This window comes from Malaclemys terrapin, chromosome 6, assembly GCF_027887155.1.
Source record: "Malaclemys terrapin pileata isolate rMalTer1 chromosome 6, rMalTer1.hap1, whole genome shotgun sequence".
NCBI lineage: Eukaryota > Metazoa > Chordata > Testudines > Emydidae > Malaclemys > Malaclemys terrapin.
Genome location: NC_071510.1, coordinates 122,991,375 through 123,013,000, shown reverse-complemented (window position 1 = coordinate 123,013,000; position 21,626 = coordinate 122,991,375). Strand labels below are relative to the sequence as shown.

The 21,626-nt window shown below is 46.7% G+C and overlaps 1 protein-coding gene and 1 long non-coding RNA gene across 2 annotated transcripts in view; one reads left to right on the top strand and one right to left on the bottom strand.

The window, feature by feature from the left end:
* Nucleotides 1–2,658: 2,658 nt before the first annotated feature.
* LOC128839147 (uncharacterized) lies at nucleotides 2,659–18,040 on the bottom strand. Its single transcript, XR_008445376.1, has 3 exons — nucleotides 18,022–18,040; nucleotides 16,635–17,308; nucleotides 2,659–4,151 (listed from the first exon to the last, which is right to left on the bottom strand). It is a non-coding gene; the product is annotated as an uncharacterized LOC128839147 (long non-coding RNA).
* A 1,064-nt stretch (nucleotides 18,041–19,104) lies between these two features.
* SETBP1 (SET binding protein 1) overlaps nucleotides 19,105–21,626 on the top strand; it is a 325,508-nt gene continuing 322,986 nt past the window's right edge. The window contains exon 1 of the mRNA XM_054031865.1: nucleotides 19,105–19,506. The gene's annotated coding sequence lies outside the window, so the exon portion shown is untranslated. The remainder of the gene's footprint in view (nucleotides 19,507–21,626) is intronic.

The following is a 21,626-nucleotide window of genomic DNA, read 5'->3' as shown; positions in this document are numbered from 1 at the left end:
AGTTGGAAGTGTTTTTCTGTGTGTTTTTAATACGTTACAGCAGCTAGGGTGATGTGAGAGGGAAAGGAGGAATGAGTTGTAGGAGCAAGAGAACTGAAATAGGAAGAAAGGGATGAGGAAAGATGGGAGGGGATATAGATTTCAGAAACATGTAGGATGGGATGAAGGGTTGGGTGAAGAACTATGAAGGAGAGTCGGGGGTTGAGGGAAAAGGGTGGAAAGACATTGGGGCAAACAACCAGTCATCAGAGAGGAAAGACTGTCCAGAATTCAAGGACTGTCCAAGGGGTTGTGAAGGTCACTCCTTTGTATACACCTAATGCAGGTCCTTCTGTGCACTTCTGAAACCTCAACCCTGCTTGAACCTGGGGTGGGCGTTGCCAGTGCAAGTAGCAGCTTTGTCTTCTACATTAGGGGATGAACTGGTGCAGCTGTACAGATGGCTGGCTACTGATGGCTGCAATCTGTACAAAATACTCTGCTATGTAATACACAGTCAACACTTCCCAGGCCCCTCAAAGAACCCATAGCATTATCAATGTTTTGAAAGAAGATGTCCAAAACACCAACACTCTCTCATCCCTACCTCTCAGGAGTGTTGTAAGGATAAATATATTAAGGACTTTGTGGCTCTCAGATACTATGGTAATGAGGACAATATTAAGTATGATAAATCGATCGATAAACTAGCACCGTTAAATTGTTCGGCATAACAGATTCAGCAGTGTTGTTCCCAGATGATTTTAAGCCCAATAGCTAAGCAGATGTGGATCAGCGTGTGTGCACGTGTTCACAGACAGATATATAGTAACAAATCCATAGTGGCTGCCCCACTCCAGGAGAGCAGGGGTTAAAAGCCCTTGGAGAGGGCTGTGACTGGGACCCAATTAGAAAAGGGATTAAGAGCAGCCACAGCTCTGACCACACCCAATCAGGCCACAGCTGTCCCTGATATAAGGGCTAAGGGAGGAGCTGGGTCAGTCTCACTCCAGCCTTGGAGTGGGAAGGACCTAGCTGCCTGAAGGAGCACAAAGTACCTGAAGCAGAGCAATCCTGGGGAAGGGTAGGCAGACCTGGGGAGCTCTGGCCTAGTGAGTCCCCAGGCTGAGGCCTTGCTGAAGGCCAAAGGAGGTATTGGGGCTTCAGGGAGACAGCTGGGCCAAGAAAGGCAGCAGGTCCAACACCCTTGCCAATGAGGAGTGGCCAGTGATGAGTGGCCATTACAGACTGCAGTCTGTCCCAGAGAAAGGGGGCTAGATGATGACTGGCAGTAGCCACTGAAGCAAGGTGGGCATAGGGGGTGGGGGTTCCTCTGGGAGGGGAGACCCAGAGTGTGGGGGCCTGGCTGTGGGGCAGCACCCCAAGGTAAGAGCACCAGAGTCCGGGAGGAACACGGGGGCCTGAGGCAGGAGAGACACTGGCCAGCAAGAGGCGCTCTGAGTGCTGGAAAGAGCTAATTCCTGGACAACCAGCAGGAGGCGCTGTGGCAGTGAGTGCTCGATCTGCTACACCACCTTATCATACTTACTACTCTCCTATGCATGCTAGCCAGCTAGAATTTAGCTGCTCCTGCTTCAAATTCTCCTTTAGTTCTTACAATAAGGCCCATGCCATGTTGTTGAGCAGTTCTGATTCTAGCCAGCAGAAGGCAGACACAAAACATATATACCAGCCAATTCATATTCATGGATATATCATACAACCATATGGTAAGAGAACATCAAGATTATCCAATTAAACAAGTCAGGAAATGCCCATGCAACCTTAATTCTTCCCCTTTGTGTGTATGGTGACAATACGAGGTCTGTGATTATATGAACACACACTTTCTTCACAGAACACAATTTAATATCATACAGTTATTTTTTTTTTACCACTGTCATAAGCATATGCGCAGTGTGTCCAGCCATTTTATAGTATCGTCAGCAGATGGGGAAGAGCCGGTTGCCCGCCATCAAAGTAGGTCAGCGGGCACTTGTCAAGAATATGCAACATAATCTGAAGTTGACTGCATCTACATCCTGGGTTGTTAGAGAAACCCAATTTGAAAAGATTGGCCACACAATTGCCCTGTCCTGTTTGAAACTGGTTCAGGGATGGCCACAGGTGTCTTGGCAAGTCAAAACCTGGTGGCCAGATGGTTGGGTCGGTGACGAGACTGATTAATGCCTGTCATTGCTGACCACTCGTTACGCCATGGAGATTCCACCATCATCATGTCCTGTGGTGGCATCAATGACCATAAACGACATCTAGAAGATAGGCTTGTGACAGGTTCAGTCACAGAGACCCCCCTGGGACTGTCACCTGATATGCTGAGACTACCTCTGAGTCTGTTTTCTCTGCCAGTTTGGGCCTCCAGAACCCTGCCTTATTGAGCCAGACACGCCAGACTGCTCCAACACAGCCCCAGGGTCTGACCCATATGCCCCCAAAGCTGCAGACTTAACTGAAAACAGCTTAAGAAGTGCTCCTGTCTCTAGCACCCAGACACCTAGCTCCCAATGGGATCCAAACCCCAAATAAATCTGTTTTACTCTGTATAAAGCTTATACAGAGTAAACTCATAAATTGTCTGCCCTCTATAACACTGATAGAGAGATATGTGCAGCTGTTTGCTCCCCCAGGTATTAATTACTTACTCTGGGTTAATTAATAAGCAAAAAATGATTTTATTAAGTATAAAAAGTAGGATTTAAGTGGTTCCAGGCAATAACAGACAGAACAAAGTAAGTTACCAAGAAAAATAAAACAAAACACGCACTTCTAAGCCTAATACAGTAGGAAACTAATTACAGATGAAATCTCACCTCCAGAGATGCTCTTTCACAGACTGGACTCCTTCCTAGTCAGGATCCAGCAATCACTGACACCCCCATAGTTACTGTCCTTTGTTCCAATTTCTTTCAGGCATCTCTTGGGGGTGGAGAGGCCATCTCTTGAGCCAGCTGAAGACAGAATGGAGGGGCTTCCAGGGCCTTTTATATTCTCTCTCTTGTAGGTGGAAACCCTTTTGTTCTTCTGTGCAAAATCACAGCAACAGGATGGAGTTTGTAGCCACCTGGGCAAGTCACATGTCCATGAATGATTCAGCTTTTTGCAGGCCAATGCCATTGTTTACATGTTAGTTTGAACATTCCTAGGAAAGCTCAGATGTGGATTGGCATCTCCCAAAATCCGTTGTCAGTTAAGTGTTTCTTGATTGGGCACTTACTGAGAATAGTCCTTTCTCAAGAAGCTGACCAAATGCTTCACTGAGGCTACTTAGAATCAAACACATTGAGATACAAGTACATAGCCAATATTCATAACTTCAAAAATACAAAAATGATACACACATACAGACAGCATAATCATAACCAGCAAATTACAACCTTTCTATAGACACCTTTCTTGACCTCCTTTGTACAAGATTTGGTGCAACTATAGGACCTTGGTTGCAACAATGATCTATACGGTCACAGTCCATGTCATTAACGTCACAAGGCTCTCCTCTGGGACAATGCAGTTCATAAAGTGCATGAGAGGAGACAAAGGAGAATCAGGCAAGGGGATATTGAATGAACTTCCAGAGGGTACCAGGCAACTCAGAGTCTGCCCATATTTAGGAAATGTTGCAAAACCTTCAAGCCTTTCCATCATAAGACTGACATTCACAACATTGACACTCCCCTTTGAAACTAAAACCTCCCTCAAACAAACAAATCAACCAAGCGACCTAGAGACCCAGGCAAGCAAAACAAGCACAGTTTATATCCCAAAATAGGAGAGAAGCCAGACTCCATGATGTTCATTAGGGACTTCATTATTGCTATCAATTTTATGTGGAAGGCTCCCAGATATTATGGTGATGGGTAGAAGTATAAAACCCGAAGACAGATTAATAGAATCAGGCCCTGTCTCACAGCTGTGAAATACCTCTTAGGGCTGGTCTACACTGGGGGGAGGGGTGGGGGGGGAATGATGTAAGATACGCAACTTCAGCTACGGGAATAGCGTAGCTGAAGTCGACGTATCTTATTTCGACTTACCTCGGGTCCTCACGGTGCAGGATCGATGGCCGCGGCTCCCCCGTCGACTCCGCTACCACTGCTCGCCCTGGTGGAATTCCCGAGTCGACGGGAGCGCGTTTGGTGATCGATATATCGCGTCTAGAAGAGACCCGATATATCAATCCCCGATAGAGCGATTACTACCCGCCGATTCGGCGGGTAGTCTGGACATACCCTTATTCCCTTTTATGAGGGAAATGAGCATCATGAATTCAAGAATCAGTTTGGGCCACTCCATCTTGAATGGTCCCTTAGAATATGTGCTAACTACCTATGCTAAATAATCTGTTCCACTGTGTATTTAGCTGTGACACAAAGTACTTTTCCCAGACCTGAAGAAGAGCTCTGCATAGCTCAAAAGCTTGCCTCTCTCACTAACAGAAGTTGGTCGGATACAAGATATTGCCTCACCCACCTTGTTTCTCTGATATCCTGGGTCCAACACGTACATGGCTACAAGAGTGCATTAAAACCATTCTCATGATTTATACGCTGCCCTGCAGCAGCGAAGGAGTTACACACACACCTGATTAAATAAACAGAACAAGGTGAAGAATTTCAGGAGTGGCAACATTCTTTGTTTAACAAGCAGGCACCCACTGAATATGCAAACTGTCTTCAGGCATATAAGCATTTGGGTGATTTCATTATTATATAAGACCTTGCTTCCGAGTTCATATCTGTTTTGAATGTATATCTGAAAGATCCCATGGCATTTACTGCAAGAACAAGGTTTGTCCTAGAGTCCTTTGCCAAAATCCAATAGCCCTCTAGATATGGCTCCATGGCAGTGGTGGTGTATTATATACTGGACAGTATATACTGCCAGCTTCCACCACTTTTGCTAGCACTGGGTAGTATCTTGCTCTAGGAGTATTGCCATTAAAGCTCCATAAAGTTATCCTAGGTTAAGTTACTACTCACTGTGAGCAAGGATGGCCCCTAATTTGTATGGTTTGTTGGGATGAAAAATGTTGTGCACATGTACATTTGTTTCTATGTCGTTGTTATTCCGGACCATCATTGATCGTGAGTAATTTGTTCTGTGGCAGAGTTCTAAGGCAAAAGCCACCTCCTAGAACTCAGGGAAAGTGACATTAGACATGTACCCTGACAACAAAGCCACATGACCGGCTCTGCCCTAACAGTCACACCTCTCATTATGCTTGATAGCAATAATGCTGTAAGATTAACACCTCCTGGGAACAAGCTCTCCACCCTCACTGACCCATTTGACAATCAGATGATTCCAAAGTTCCTCGCAGTAGGACCTGTCCAGACAAAGGCCGACTTGCCACATGACAGACATGACAGATTCAAGAAAAAGACTCTTTGTGCCATAAGTCAGGGGTGCAATTCTGTAACAAATGCATACATACAACATGCATGTAACGCACACAGCCCGACTCACAGATAGGTGCGCACACAAAAGTATTTTATTACATATATGAAAAGCTATCACATAAAGTGCTACATTTCTCCAACCAGCTTTATACATTGCAAACCACTCTATATAGGAAACTGGCTTTACATTGCACTAAGCTCCACCCCTATGTATGATGTCATCATTTCCATGGTAACTAAATTACTACAAATGGGAAATAACAGATGGGGACTGAAAAGAAATTTCAGGACAAAAAATGAACATATGTAGTGCAAGAAAAAAAATATGAAGCTGCAGGGAGCTATAAAGGTTTATTGTCAGTTGTTAGAGGAGACCTCCATAAACTCAGCCCTGGTTCTGTCATTCAGGAGTGATGTGATCATCTCAAACCTGTGGCAATGCAAATTTTACAGCCGTTCATACCAATTCACATTCATTCTCTCCCTTTCCCATCCACAAAGACCAACAATTATTGTGCTTTCTGTCTCAATTATTTATTTTGGTTTAAGAAAAACAGTAACCAAAAAGCACAAAAATAATATCTTTATGAGAGAGCACTGTGTGTGCGTCTCCTCACTACAGGCTACTGCTGCCAGGAGAACAAAATGGCTCCAGTTGCTGTCTCTGCGCACAGGCACAAGTCCTCTCAATATAGAGGTGCAGTGGACAGAAAATGAATGTGTTAGTAGTAGAGCTGGCTGAATAGCAGATTTTTCAGTTTGCTGGCAATTCCAAAAAGGAAAAATATAAAAAAAAAATTCCCGACCTCAGGTTGAACAGAAAGTGATTTTTTTCGGCAAATCAAAAAGTTGTTGTTTTTTTTTTAAGTTAATTTTGGCACAAACAGAATGTTTTGTTCTGACAACAACAAAATGTTTCTATTTGATTCTGACTTTATTCAAATATTTTTGATTGTCCTTTAATTTTATTAAAAAAATTTTCATGCACAACATCATTTCAAACTGAAAAATCAAAACATTTCATTTTGAAAATGTCAAAACAAAATGGTTAAATATTTTTCAGACTTATTTATTTATTTATTTTTAAACCAAAACAATTTGGTGAAACTGACACAAATTCAAAAAATGGTTGTGTCACCAAATCTGCATTTTTTTTTTTTTACAAAATATAGTTCTGTTTTAAAATTTCACCCAACTTAAATCACAATTACACACCATATTTAGATATTATTTCTTTGTATACTATTATGGAGATGTATAGGTAGATCTATAAAATACCCAATCACAACTCAACAGCAATTTAAACTTATCAAAGTCGGGTTACTGGTTATGACATAATCTTTGCTTGTCTTCCTTTGGAATTAGTCCATCTTTGTGGACTGCTGTCATTCAGCAAGAAAACTTATAATTTACATAGGACAATTTGTTCTATGCCAGCTTTCTAGAGTTTGATGTAAGGCAAGTATAATTTGGGAACAGGAGATTTGATAGAAAAAAAATTCCCTGTATTTTTAGCTTATCTCTCATAAGCTAAAAATACAGGGAATTTTTTTTCTATCAAATCTCCTGTTCCCAAATTCCCAAACTTCAGTAAAAGTTTTCTGCTGTGTTTATATTATATAATGCAGCTGAGATGCATATCTTCTTAAAACTAAAGAAAAAGAAAGTTAAAAATGTATCTTTCTTACTTCAAGTTTCTGCAGTTTAAAATATATGCGATGTGTCTTGTATTCCAGATATGTACATTATCAAGAGGATAGATCGTCCAGTGGTTAGTGCAGTAGTCTAGACCTTGGGAAACACAGGTTCAACTCCTTGCTCTACTACAGACTCCCTATGTGACATTGGGCAATTCACTTAGGCCCCACTCCTTTGTGCCTCACTTTCCCCATCTGAAAAATGGGGATAACAGCACTTCCCTATCTCTCAGGGGTATTGCAAGAACAAATACATTAAAATTGTGTGAGGCCATCAGATACTTTGGTGCTGGAGACCAGGTAAGTTCTTTAGATAGAGTCATTCCAAAACTCCTGTCCCTTGTCAAATACTTTTTCCCATTGGTGCTGTTTGATTTACATTTTGCATTTCACTCAGCTTGGACAATGAAACTAGATGGTCCGTTTCACTTCCTGGTGCTCATTTATTAGCATAGTGTTGTAGCTCTTGATCTATAAACTCTGTATGGAGTAACATTTTAAATCTTAAACAAAAATCCTTTTGGGGAGAGGGGGTTGTTAGTGTTTAAATTACATGAAAACAACTCTTTTGTCGTTAGGTTTTGAATAACCCTCTTTGTCTTTTTTCAAAACTGAAATGTTGAGCCTAACTTCATGACAGCAACTCTTTAAGGCTTTAATCCTCTTTATAGGCCAGTTACTAGAGGATTATGTGGATGGAGACATGTGGTCTGCAACCTATCCAGTTGGGGGCAGCGGATCATATACATTAAGCCACAGTGCACTACAAGAGAAAAATTACAGGTGTGGAGGAGACGGGGGAAAGATGGGGTGAGAAAAGAGGAGAGAGGCTAACTCAGAGAGATCTAGGCACATTCAAAAGCAGTATTAGACATGGCTAGCTAATGTGAAATACTAAAGATGCTGACTGCACACCCTCTTTATCCAAAGGTCTTGGGGGGATACATTTGGGTTTAAACAGGTCACGGGGAAGCCAACTGGAAGGCACTAAACAGACTACCCTTTGAGTTCTGAAAGCCAGAGTGCTGATAAAAAAAGCTTTGTTTACCCAGCCCCGGACAAGAGAGTCGCTGGTCAAAAAGCTGCACTCCAGATCTCCAACCCCAGAGTTTAGTGAACAAATCACAGTCAGCTATGCGGGCCAAATGGCATTCTCATTCCCAGGGCAGGAGCACGTTTAGCCCTGGCTGAAGTTTGGTGCAGCTGATACTGACTTCAATAGCTGTTGCACCTTCATATGCCAGGGCTCAATTTGGCAAGGGATGCATAACCAGCCTATGGTTAACAGACAGCTGAGGTGATGCAGAATTTGTTAACCTTAGAGTGTACTGCATTCAGACACTGATCAGTCTAGACTGTGTTAGTCTGACATTGGACATTCTATTGCCAAACGAAAGATGTCTCTAATGCCTATCCAACTAGATTGTACCTAGACACACCTGGAAGGCACTGTGCCTTAGAGACACAATTGTCTTTCTCTTTCCCCCTTGCTCTGGGTTGTATTAATTTGTTCCTGGTCTCTACCAGCAGCAAATTGCTCTGCTATCGTGCCAGCTCAGCTATGCTGGCTAGTGTTTTAAAGATCTGGAACCAAGATTTTGCCAATTCCCTACCCCTCCCTAGCCACCTGCTCTGGGGTGGGGAGCGTGAGCAGGTGTACAAAATGGCAATACAGAATCAGTAGATGAAGGGGGCCGATTCCTGCCATCCTCTGGGCTGCATTATTAGGGAAATATTCACAACCCTGAGAATTCTTAATCTATCCAGTCCTATGTATTCAACATCTATCTGCCTGCTTGAGTGCCTCTCTAATATCAAACTATAGGGACTAGGAGTAATTCTCACCCCTGTATTCTGTAGCTATACCACCTTGTCAACACTCGTAAATTAAACAGCACTGGGCCTGCTCAGTTCCTGAATGGCAAACCCAGATGTTCCAGGAAACGATAGTGACAATTCAGTAGGTGGCACTCTTCTCTTTGAATCAATACTCATCTATTGTCCCTGCATAGTTGTCCAGGGGTGCTGCTAATGATGCCATCTCTCAGGTGAGACTTAAAACAGGAGCTGGCGGAGTAATAAAGTGATTCTTGGATAATTATTGAGTAGGCACCTCTGTAAAATGTGTGTGAGATCATATTAGTAGTTGTTCATGAGTGTTTGGGCTACTACGAATCTATTCGTGAAAATCCAAAAGGTTCACACATTTTAGCAATGGTTAGTCATCTGGGAATTCATCCTGAGGTGTACTGTTCGCTACTTGGCATGATTATATTCTGAAACTTTCACTCATGTACTCTAGAGAGGTGAATATTTATTATTAATTACTATAATTTGGCTAGCACACAGAGTAATTGTGGGGAAATAAATGGTTGAGATGACCTTGGTTAAAGATAGAGACAGAGTCAAATTATTCAGTGCAAATAATATTCATTGCCAAATTTATCATTTTCTATGTTACGGTTTTGTAATATTGCACATCGGCGTAGTATACGAGCACCATTTCTTCCTTTGGTAAATCATTCATGAGCCAAACCTAAAAATTGTTGTTCCAAAGTCGTTTTCCCAAGTAATTTATGTAACCAAACTTCAGTCTCTGGTTTGCCAGTGAACCATTGACTTTGACTATTGGCTACTGATTTTTCATAGTGTGTGATTGGTCCAACTAAGTCACATGGTATTCTTCCTGCTATAATTGGATGACTAAAATTTTTAAATAGAAATGTTTCAGATCTGATCAGTAATTATTTCATGGCATTTTTCACAAGCTTAGGTGTATTAATCTTATAGTCTCAGTCAAATTTCTACATAGGTACTTATGTGACACTGCCTAAATTTCTACTACAGATTTATAGATTCATATTCATAGATTTTTAGGCCAGAAAGGACCCTTAAACAGATATTTCTTGAGAGGTGAAGGGCAAATTCCGGTCTCCTGGCAGAACCCATGTTTTGGTCCCCACTCGTCCCCCTACCTCCTCCCACAGGGACTCCAGGTCTCGCTTGGCTGTGGAGTCTTCTCTCTCTCACACACACAGTGCATGAGCCAGTGCCACCAGGAGTCGAGTTCTCGGCAGAGTCCCCTGCATTCTGCCATACAAGAACAGACTCCCAGGTTGCAACACCATTTGCACCGTGTGCCAGGTCACACCACCATTTGCCCAGCCCCTCTTCCATCTGGACAGAGGGGTGGCAGGTCCAAATTCAATGCAGTTGCATCTCTCTGACCATTATGCCACTCACTGAAATTTGGCCTGGGTGCCCCTCTGTGTCTATGGAGCTGCAGCTGGTTCAAATTTCAGTGGCATTGCGACCGTGAAGCGGGATTGACGTTCCGGACTGCGCTGGCAGCAGCTGGACTGACTTAGTACAGGACTGCTGCTTAAAACTGGTCGGCCCATGGTCCCCCTGGTTCTGCGGCTTATGGAACTTTGAGTGAGTGCTAAAAACTTGGGTAGGGGAATGCATTTGCCCTGTACAGCTTCCCCTAACTGGTGTCACTGCCGTTAAATCATCAGTCTGACCTCCTGTACATCTTGGGGGTAGGTTGCAAAGGAGGCTAAAAATACAATTAATGCCAATCAACATGGTTTCATGGAAAACAGGTCCTGTCAAATCTGGTTTTTTGCTTTGTTTTGTTTTTTTGGACAAGCTTATAGGGTTTGGTTGATAAAAGCAATGGTGTGGATATAGCATCCTTGATTTCTCCAAGGCATTTGACCTAGTACCATATGATATCTTGACTGAAAAAACTTGCATTATAAATTAACAGAGCACACATTAGATGGATAAAAACTCACCAACATATCTCAAAATATAGTTGTTAATGGGGAGACATCAGTGAGAAAAGCCATTAATAAAGACAAGTGCAAAGTACTTCACTGAGGTAGGAACAATCAAATGCACAGTTACAAAATGGGGACTAATTGTCTAGTGGCATTACTGCTGAAAATGATCTGGGGGTTATAGTGAATCATGCAGTGAATATGAGTTAATAATAAGATGCAGTTGCAAAAAAGGCTAATATCAATCTGGGGTGTATTAACTGGAGTGTCGTATGTAAGATGCAGGAGGCAATTGTTCCATTCTACTGGGCACCGGTGAGGCTTCAGCAGGAACACTGTGTCCAATTCTGGAAAGATGTGGACAAATTGGAGAGAGTTCAGAGGAGAGCAACAAAACGATAAAAGGTTTAGAAAACCTGAACAATGAGGAAAAGTTAAAAAGGGGGAGGGGGCATGTTTAGTCTTGGAAAAAAGAAGACTCAGGGGGAAATCTGATAACAGTCTTTAAATATGTTAAGGATTGTTGTAAAGAGGATGGTGATCGATTGCTCTCCATGTCCACCGAAGGCAGGACCAGAAGTAACAGGCTTAATCTGCAGCAAAGGAGATTTAGGTTAAATATTAGGGAAAACTTTCTAACTGTAAGGGTAGTGAAGCTCTGGCATAGGCTTCCAAGGGAGATTTTAGAATTCCCATCATTTGAGGACAAACCGCTGTCAGGGAAAATTTAGGTTTACTTGGTCCTGTCACAGCATAGGGGGCTGGACTTGGTGACTTCTCGTGGTCCCTTCCAGACCTACATTTCTATGATTAATGACAGAGTCCCACAGAGATCAGTTCTTGGTCCAATGCGATTCAATTTTTTTTTTAATCAACTCTCTAGATGATCATATAAAATCTTTGCTGGCTAAGTCTGCAGATGACAAAGAGTGGTGGGGCGAAGTATAAGAAGGATAACTGGTTATTGTTACAGAGTGGGGTCTGAATCACCTGGCTAAATGGTCACAAGCCAACACTATGGGTTTCAGTACAGACAAAGGCAAGGTAATACATACGGGAACAAAAAGTGTAGGCTATACCTACAAGATGGGAAACTCTGCCTTGAAAAGCTCTCAATGCAATGCTATAGCTAATAATAGGGCTACTGTGATCCTTGGATGTATAAAAATGGGAATATCAAGAAGGGACATAGGTCTGGAATGAACCTCCTGGGTCACTGAGTCCAGTCCCCTGCCATCACAAGCAGCCCCATCATATAATCCTGTGTATAAAGTTATCAAGCTCCATCTTCAAACTAGTTGGGTTGTTTGTCCCCATTACTCCGATCAGGAGGCTCTTCCAGAACTTTACTTCTCTGATGATTAGAAACCTTCTTCTAATATCCAGCCTAAACTTATTCATAAGAACACAAGAACAGGCACACTGGGTCAGACCAATGGATCAGCTACCCCAGTAACCTTTTGACAGTGGCCAATATCAGATGCTTCAGAGGGAAAGAACAGAACAACCAACCATCAAATAATCCATCCCCTGTCATCCACTCCCAGCTTCTAGCAATCAGAGACCAGGGAAACTCAGAGCATGGGGTTTTCATCCTTGACCATCTTGGCTAATAGCCATTGATGGACCTATCCTCCATGAACTTATCTGGTTCTTTTTTGTACACCATTATAGTTTTGGCCTTCAAAACATCCATTGGCATCCCGTAGCTGTTACCACTCATGTAAGAGATTTTGGAGTAATTGTGGATAGTTCTCAGAAAACATCCACTCAGTGTGCAGCGACAGTCAAAAAAGCAAACAGAATGTTGGGAATCATTAAGAAAGGGATAGATAATAAGACAGAAAATATCATGTTGCCTCTATATAAATCCATGGTACGCCCACATCTTGAATACTGCATGCACATGTGGTCGCCCCGTTTCAAAAAACATATATTGGAATTGCAAAAGGTTCAGAAAAGGGTGAGAAAAAGGATTAGGGGTATGGAATGGCTGCCGTATGAGGAGAGATTAATAAGACTAGGACTTTTCAGCTTGAAAAAGAGATGACTAAGGGTGGATATGATAGAGGTCTATAACATCATGACTGGTGTGGAGAAAGTAAATAAGGAAGTGTTATTTACTCCTTCTCATGACACAAGAAGTAGGGGCCACCAAATGAAATTAATAGACAACAGGTTTAAAACAAACAAAAGGAAGTATTTTTTTTCACACAACACACAGTCAAGCTGTGGAACTCCTTGCCAGAGGATGTTGTGAAGGCCAAGACTATAACAAGGTTCAGAAAAGAACTAGATAAATTCATGGAGGATAGCTCCATCAATGGCTATTAGCCAGGATGGGCAGGGATGGTGTCCATAGCCTCTGTTTGCCAGAAGCTGGGAATGGGCTTCAGGGGATGGATCACTTGATGATTACCTGTTCTGTTCATTCCCTCTGGGGCACCTGGCATTGACCACTATCAGAAGACAGGATACTGGGCTAGATGGACCTTTGGTCTGACCTAGTATGGCCATTCTTGTGTTCTTATGGCAACAAGGTATAGGCATAGATATAGCCTTCATGTCTAATATATACCCATTTGTTCTTGTGCCAATATTGTTCTTTAGCTTAAATAGCTCTCCTCCCTCCCTGGTGTCCAGTGTCCTCCCCTCCCCCATGAATTTATAAAGCGAAATCTGATCCCCTCTCAGCCTTCGTTTTGGTAGGCGAAACAAGCCAAGCTCTTTGAGTTTCCTTGGGTGAGTTAGGCCCTTATTCCCCTGATCATCCTAGTGGCCCTTCTCTGCACCTGCTTTAGTTTGAATTAATCTTTCTTGAAGATGGGTCACCAGAGTTGTACACAGTATTGCAGAGGAGATCTCACTGGAGCTTTGTCTGAAATCAATGCTTCTCTATATTTACTGGAAATAACCTTGCCTGAAGCACCCTAGGATCACATTCGTGTTTCGTCAGAAAATTCCCAACCAGCTCTGCTGCTGACTGACTGAACCAGGTTGGACAAGTCACTTCATCTCTCTGTGTCTCAGTTTTCCTATCTGTAAAATAGGGGTGATGATGGTTGATAGAGCTGGTTGGATTTTTTTGCGCAGGAAGTTTACCTGCCAAAAATTCTCAAAACCCACATCAGTGAGAAAATGTCCATGCCATGAAAGATTTCAATTTTTTGCCAAGAAATGTTAAAACAAGTTGTGTTTCATGAGACATAAAATGTCAATTTTTTTTTTCATGATGATATTTCCAACTCAACCCTTTTTGGATTGCTTGTTTGTTTTGTATTGGTTAGAGGTGGGAGGAAAAGAAGTAGGAAAAGAAGAGAAGGGAAAAAAGATCGTGACAGTTTGTCATCTGGCTGGGGTTCGGTAGACATCGTGGCAGAGGTGAGTTTTTAGGAAGGATTTGAAAGCACATCAAGTAGCGGCTGTTTGGACTTTATCTGGGAGCTTTTCCTCATGCATAAGGAGAAGCATGAGAAACAGCAGAGAAGTGTTGACTGGTCTATTGTTATTATTTGTATTACCATAGCTCCTAGGTCACTAGTCTTAGCCCAGGACCCCATTGTCCTACGTGCTGCACAGGCTCCGTATAACAAAAAGACACTCCCTGCCCCAAGCCTCTTACAATCTAGCCTGTAGATCATTGTTTATGTGTACACTGGGCTGAAAATGATTCCAGACTCTATTGTGCCTGTAGCGAGGCGGTCTGGTTGCCTGCCGTCCCAGCGAGGGATGAGCCACTCCGGATGCCAAAGTGGGCAGAGCCAGTGGAGCTTGCGCCCGCCCCCCAGAGGTCAAGCCATTCACGGGGATGTATGACCCTACCCCAGTGCCCATGTCCGGCTAACCGTGGATGGGGTCACCCGACCGATGGTGGTTGCTCTGGCCCCTCGACTCGCGTACCCAGTGATCCTGGGACGGGACTGGCCAGAGTTCCCAGAAGTCCTCCGCTCCAACGCCGGGGGAAGCCCCATGGTCACCCCAGTACTGGAAGGAGGCTCCAAGGCCTGGGCAGAAGAGGGGGAGGCACCCGACCACAACAAACCAGGGGAAGAATCTGAGGACTCCCCTCCGGAAGCTAGGAGTGAACCTCTGCTTCACACCGATTTTTGCCATGACCAAAGGGCCGATTCCACCCTCAGGCGTGCGTACAAGTAGCTGGCCGCCATCGATGGCGCCATCATTGATCCACAACGGGCGACGCAGTGGCCACACTTTGAACTGCGGCAGGAGCATCTCTATCAGGTCGAGCCCTTAGTCGAAACCCCATTTGAGCGTGTGGCCATGGACCTGGTGGGCCCCCTCCCAAAAAGCATCACCAGGTTTCAGTATGTATTGGTCATGGTGGAGTATGCTATCTGTTTCCCAGAGGCAGTACCCCTCCGGAGCATCACGGCCCGCACCATCGCGGGGGAGCTCGTGAAGGTCTTCGCTCGCGTAGGCCTGCCCCGGGAGATTCTCATGGACCAGGGCACCAACTTTACGTCCCGGCTGTTGTGACAGGTCTGTGAGCTCCTGGGGATCAAGCAATTGCGCACCTCGGTCTACCATCTACAAACTGACGGTTTGGTCGAAAGGTTTAACTGGACCCTAAAGGACATGTTACGCAAGTTCTCCCCAGAAGACCTCCGCCGATGGGACCAGCTACTCCCACCTCTGCTCCTGGCGATCCGGGAGGTGCCCCAGTTCTCTACAAAATTTTCCCCCTTCGAGCTGTTATATGGTCGCTGCCCGTAGGAGCTTCTGGACCTAATGTGGGAGACATGGGAGCAAGCCCCGTCGCCAACCCAGGGCCTCTTGAAATACATACTCCAGCTCCGGGAACACCTCACTCAGGCCAGGGCCCTGGCTCGGGAAAATTTGAAGGCCGCCCAAAAGCTCAGGCCCAGACCTACAACCGGGATGCATGGGCCCGTGACTTCCAACCAAGTGATCAAGTTTTACTCCTCCTGCCCTCAAGTGAGTTAAAGCTACTGGCCCGCTGGCAATGGCCTTATGAGGTGGTCCGAAAGATCGGGCCCGTCACGTATGAGATCAACCAGCCCGACTGGTGCAAGAAAACTCAACGGTACCACGTCAACCTCCTCAAACCCTGGCAGGAGTGAGAGGGACTCTTAATTAACCCTTACCCACCGGAGCCCGAGCTGGGCCCCCACGTAACACATACGGAGGATCCCGCAGGACCCCAGCTCGGGGAGACACTGACCAAGGAGCAACTTAAGCAGACCCAGTGCCTTCTGCAAGCGTTCCCGCAAACTTTCACAGCCCAACCGGGATACACAACCCTCATCCATCATACTATTCAGACGGAGCCTGGGGTGGTGATCCAGGGGGCGACCAGGCCCTTGCCACATCACATGTGGCAGGTCGTTGAAGAAGAAGTACAGGCCATGCTGGACCTGGGAATCATCAAACCATCACAGAGCAAATGGCGCAGCCCGGTAGTACTGGTACCTAAGCCCGATCGCATGCAACGGTTCTGCATCGACTATAGCAAAGTTTGATGCGTATCCGATGCCCCAGGTAGATGAACTGCTGGGCCGGTTAGGAGAGGCCCGCTTCATCACCACCCTTGATCTGAGCAAGGGGTACTGGCAGATCCCCCTCAATCCTGCCTCCAAGGACAAGACCACCTTTGCCACCTCATGGGCCTGTATCAGTTTACTCAGATGCCCTTTGGCCTCCATGGGGCCCTGGCAACGTTTCAACGGCTGATGGACTGCCTCCTTCAACCCCATCGAGACTACGCGGCCGCCTACCTTGATGATGTGGTTGTTTACAGCCGCCATTGGGAGGACCACCTAGAGCGGGTAGCAGTGGTCCTGAGATCCCTGCAGGCAGCAGGGTTAACAGCCAATCCAAAGAAATGCCACATTGGCTGGCAAGAGACTAGCTATCTGGGGTATACCATCGGGAAAGGACAAGTGAAGCCCCTCGTGGGAAAGGTTCAGGCCATCGCAACCTGCCCACCGCCCACCACGAAGCGCCAGGTGCACCAGTTCCTGGGACTTGCCAGCTACTATTGGCGGTTTATTCCCCAATTCGTTTTGATCGCAGCCCCCTTGACCGGGCTTTTGACCAAGGACAGTTCCCGGCGGGTAGTTTGGACCTGAGAGTGCGACGACGCATTCCAGACACTCAAAGAAAGTCTCTGCCGTGAACCGGTCCTATATAGCCCCGATTTCGACCGGGAGTTCATTCTCCAGACAGACACCTCGGAAGTAGGACTTGGGGCCGTTCTGTCCCAAGAAGTGGATGGGGAAGAACACCCGGTCTTATACATTAGCCAGAAGTTGTTTCCCCGGGAGAAGAACTACATGGTGGTGGAGAAGGAGGCCCTTGCGGTAAAGTGGGCTTGTGACACCTTGCGTTACTATGTCCTCGGAGTCCCGTTCACGTTGATCACCCACCACGCTGCACTCCAGTGGCTGGCCTGAATGAAGGATAATAATATGAGAATTCAGCGTTGGTACCTGGCGCTACAGCCCTATGCCTTTACAGTTCGCCATAGGGCAGGCAAGGACCACGCTAATGCTGACTTCCTGTCCCGCCTGGGAGGTATGGAAGAGTCTGGCCCTGACAAGTGGGAGACAGACTTAAGCGGGGGAGGGGGTGTAGTGAGGCGGTCTGGTTCCCCGATGCCCCGGAGAGGGATTAACCCGGCCGAACCCTTCTACAGTGCCTTACAGGACAAGTAGAACCTCACCATCCAGCTGGATCTCTTAGAAGGAGGGACTTCTAGGGAACCCCCTGGGGCTGCTACACTCTGAAGGAGGTGTACAGCATGCACACACCCTTGTGTCTGATGGGGATGGATCACCCCATTTCAGGTAGCTAGCCTCAGGTAGTCCTGGCACTCAGGTGACTGTAGGGGTTGTCTGGCGCCTGCATGCTGGTTTAAAGGGGAGAAGTTCCTTGTATCATTGCTATCTTTATACACCCTGGTCCTTTGCAGGTGGGCTATAGCCTAGCTCTTAATACAAGTGGCAGGATGGGGTAGCCCATACAATTCCATAAAATAAGAAAACCCTATTGTGGAGGAACCTAAGATATTTTAGGCTAACTCCCCCCCCCCCCCGTTGCATATGAAATTCCATGGGCATGCACATTTCTGAGTAAAGGTGCCACCCTGCAAACCTTACTCACCTGTTTAGTCCTCACTCATCCTTATTGTTTTCAATAGGATTACTCAGGCGAGTAACAATTGACGCCTGTGTGTAAGGCCTGGACCCTCAAGACTGTAACAATCCCCTCCTCACCAGAAAGTCCTGTATAAGCAATCATAGATCACAGGAGCATGGTACATGCATGCCATTATTTAAAATAAACCTCTGGGGCTGTAATGTGAAATCGCTCTGTCTGTGTGGTGGTGGGGTAGACAGAACCAATCTGATTTTCTCCCCCCCCCCCCCTATTTCTTTTCTTTGGCTTTTCTCCCCTGCCCCCAACACTGCTGCGGTTGTGTCAGGTAGTGGCAGTGTTGAGTACATTAACCCAGCGCTAAGCGTTACAGCTCTTGTGTGTGTGTGTGTGTGTTTGATCCTTCCTTTAAACCAAACCCACCACCAACAGAAAAACCTACTACTGCTGCTGCCAGTCTCCGGGAGAGAGAAAACCAGCCCCGGCACGGAGAGACGAAGCCATCAGCTCAGCGATCGGCTTAAACAACTCATCACCACCCCTACCTCCTTTAAGGAAAAAACAACAACAATGCAGCCCACCAGGGCGCAAAACGCAGCCCCCAGCCTCTAGCCCCGGCGTGGAGCCTCAGCCTGCCTGTCCGGGAGCGATCCGGCCGGGCAGCAGGAGCAGTGACACCCCCCCATTAAAAATAATCTTGATCCCCTGCCGCTCCCTTTCCCCCTTACTCTACTCCGGGACTAGAGCGGCTGAAGGCACCCGGGGAGCGTAGGGGGAGCCATGGAGCAAGCCGCCAGCAGCAATCACAGAGGCAGAGCGCTTCAGCCCTGATTAAACTGCCGCGATCAGCAAAACCTTTCCCCACTCTCCAGCAGTCCCCCTCTGCGCGCACGGGGGAAAGGGCGGGAGGGGGGGGGGGAGCCGCTTCGTCTCTCCCCACCGAGCAGCATCCCTTTAAAAAGCCAGGACGAGCGCGGGAGCAGCTCCATCCATTCCAGAGCCAGGATTTTATCCGGTGCATTGATTCTCCCCCCTCCCCTCCTCTCCTTTTCCTCCTCCCCCCTCCTCTTGTCTCTCTCCCCCCCCCTCCCCCTTTCTCCTTTTCATTTTTATTTCGGATCCTGCTAAAATGAGCCGGGACTGTGAATGTGATTGACTCCGGCTTGCCAGACGCCATTTTCCCCCCTGCTCGAGCTATCCCTCTCTATTTATCTCTCTATCATCTCTCTCTCTATCTCCGTGCATTCCCCCTCTCTCACCCAACCCCCCCTCCTCCTCCTCCCGGCCCCGATCGCCCCCCCCTTCGGCTCCTCTGCGTGTGCTCCCCTTATCTGACAGATGAGCACCGCCATGGCTTTGCCGCAGCACAAGCGAGAACACCTTTGGGGGCTCCGGCGAGGGATTGGAACCGGGATCTAAAAAGAGAAGAGACCCAGTGGGGGATCCGAGAGACGAAGCCGAGAAGCCCCGCTCCGGTTTGGGGGGCTATGGGTTAGTAAACACGCGTCGCCGTGGAAATCTCGCTCCGGATTGCACGGGCGGGTTTGTTTTCTTTGGGCTGCATGCGAAAGTTAATGTCGGTCGCCTGCCTTCCCCCCCCCGGGTGACTTTGCAATGGCGCGGGAAGGTCTTTATTTTTGTGCATTTATATTCCGGGTGTATGTGATTTCCTCCCCCCACCCCCGCCTCCGGGGCCCCCCTTTCGGCTGGCTCGTGCTCCCGGGGTGGGTGCATTTTGGAGGAGTTTGTATCATGTATTTCATTCCCCCTCCCCTGCACGCCCATCTCCCTTCCCTGGTCTGTCTGAGCCTTTCTGATGGTGGTGTGGGGTAGGTGGCAGGAGTGTGTGTGGCGGGGGAGTTGGCAGATTCCACCCTCCCCTTTGTAAATTGCCGGTTAAGTGGAGCTAGAGAGCAACATTGTAACCTTGCTGGGGATCCCCCCCCCTCCCCTTTCTTAATGTATCTGATTTTTGTAATAGCTATAGACGGGATGGGGTGGGTGGGTGTGTTTAAATCCAATACACTTCTCGTAAGGACTTAAAGCCCTTGTGTGTTCGTGTTCCCTTCACACCAGCCCATTGAAATGATCTGGGTTTATTTTGACATTGAAAAGGACACGCACTCCATAAAAGCGGCAATTTCCAGTAACAAACAAGTGTGTGTGTGTGTGACTTGGGGTGACCAGATGTCCCGTATTTATAGGGACAGTCCTGATTTTGGGGTCTTTTTCTTATATAGGCTCCTATTGCCCCCCACCCCCTGTCCCAATTTTTCAACATTTACTGTATTGTCACCCGTGTTTGTGTGTACAAGAAGCCCGGGGGTGGGTAATTAACAACGCAGGATTCCCCCCCCACACACACACACCTCCTGTTTGTTTCAGAAGTAAACCGCGTTGTTAATAATACACCCCTGATTATTCCTCGCCACCTCCCTGAAATAAAACCAGGGCATAACTGGAGTTAAAGCTTCTAGGGGCTGGGACATGCAAAAAGCCAGATGATGGTGGGGCAGGAAAGGACGCTGGCTTGTAAAATCAGCCTGCAGGTTAGAGAAGCTATTGTCAAACCAAGGCATGGTGAAATTCACCCCTCCCCAAGCAGCGCCCTGGTTTGAACTGGAGATCGTGGACACGTTTCCTTGCCTGTCAGTGGGAGATAAGACTTATTGAGCCTGAAACTGGGCTGATGCCCCCTCACGTTGTGATGATCCTGTGTGTGTATGTGTGTGCGATGTACGTGGACATGTGTGTGCGTAGCATGACACACACGGAATAAACAGGCCACGGCGGGACAGCCTGTTGTGTTGTCCGTAAGCGTCTCTCTGTGTGTGTGTATTTATGTCTAAAAAGGCAGTTGAGAGAAGGATTTCCGATTCGTTTCCGCTTCAAATAAACTGCACTGATAATCTCATGGTTGACGTCTAATGCTAAAAGGGCAATCTGCCGTAAGAAACTCTTTACCGAAGGAGCAGCTTCTCGGCACAAGCATTTGCGCCCCCGCTGCCCCCAGCAGCCCCCCTCTAAAGTCCTCAGCGGCCAAACGTGGGATCCTGGTCATGTGCATCGAAAGTCAAACTGGATTTGTGGGGGGGTGGGTAGGTGCTCGTGGCAATGATCGCCCTGAAAAGGACCCTGCAAAGGGAACTGACACCGCTTGTCAGTTTCAGTTCCCTCAGACAGCCTCCCCCACCCCCTGTATCGGGGACTTTGAGCTGCAGACATTTGATCTGTCCCCGTGACGGAACCCACCCACCCAGCGCCAAACTTCCCTTCCCCAGCTGGGCGGGAAGGTTTGATCCACTTTGCTGAAAATCGCGTCTCTGAAGCAGGGGCGAGGGAGCAGCCCCTGTCTTCAGTTCACATGATCTAATTGATGCTGAGGGGGTGTAAAAAGAGGGTGAATGGTGTGTGTGTGTGTGTGAGGGGGGGTGTGTGATATGGCAGGGCGGGAGATGTGCTTGCAGGAAGAGAGAATTCAGATGCTGTCTTGAAAAGACTCCAGGTCCATTTCTCTGGTGGCGGCTGTGACAGTTCTGGGCACGATCGCCCAGACACGTTTATCTCTCTGCCCTGATGCCTCGAGGATCTATTGCGTCTGTGCCTGCGCG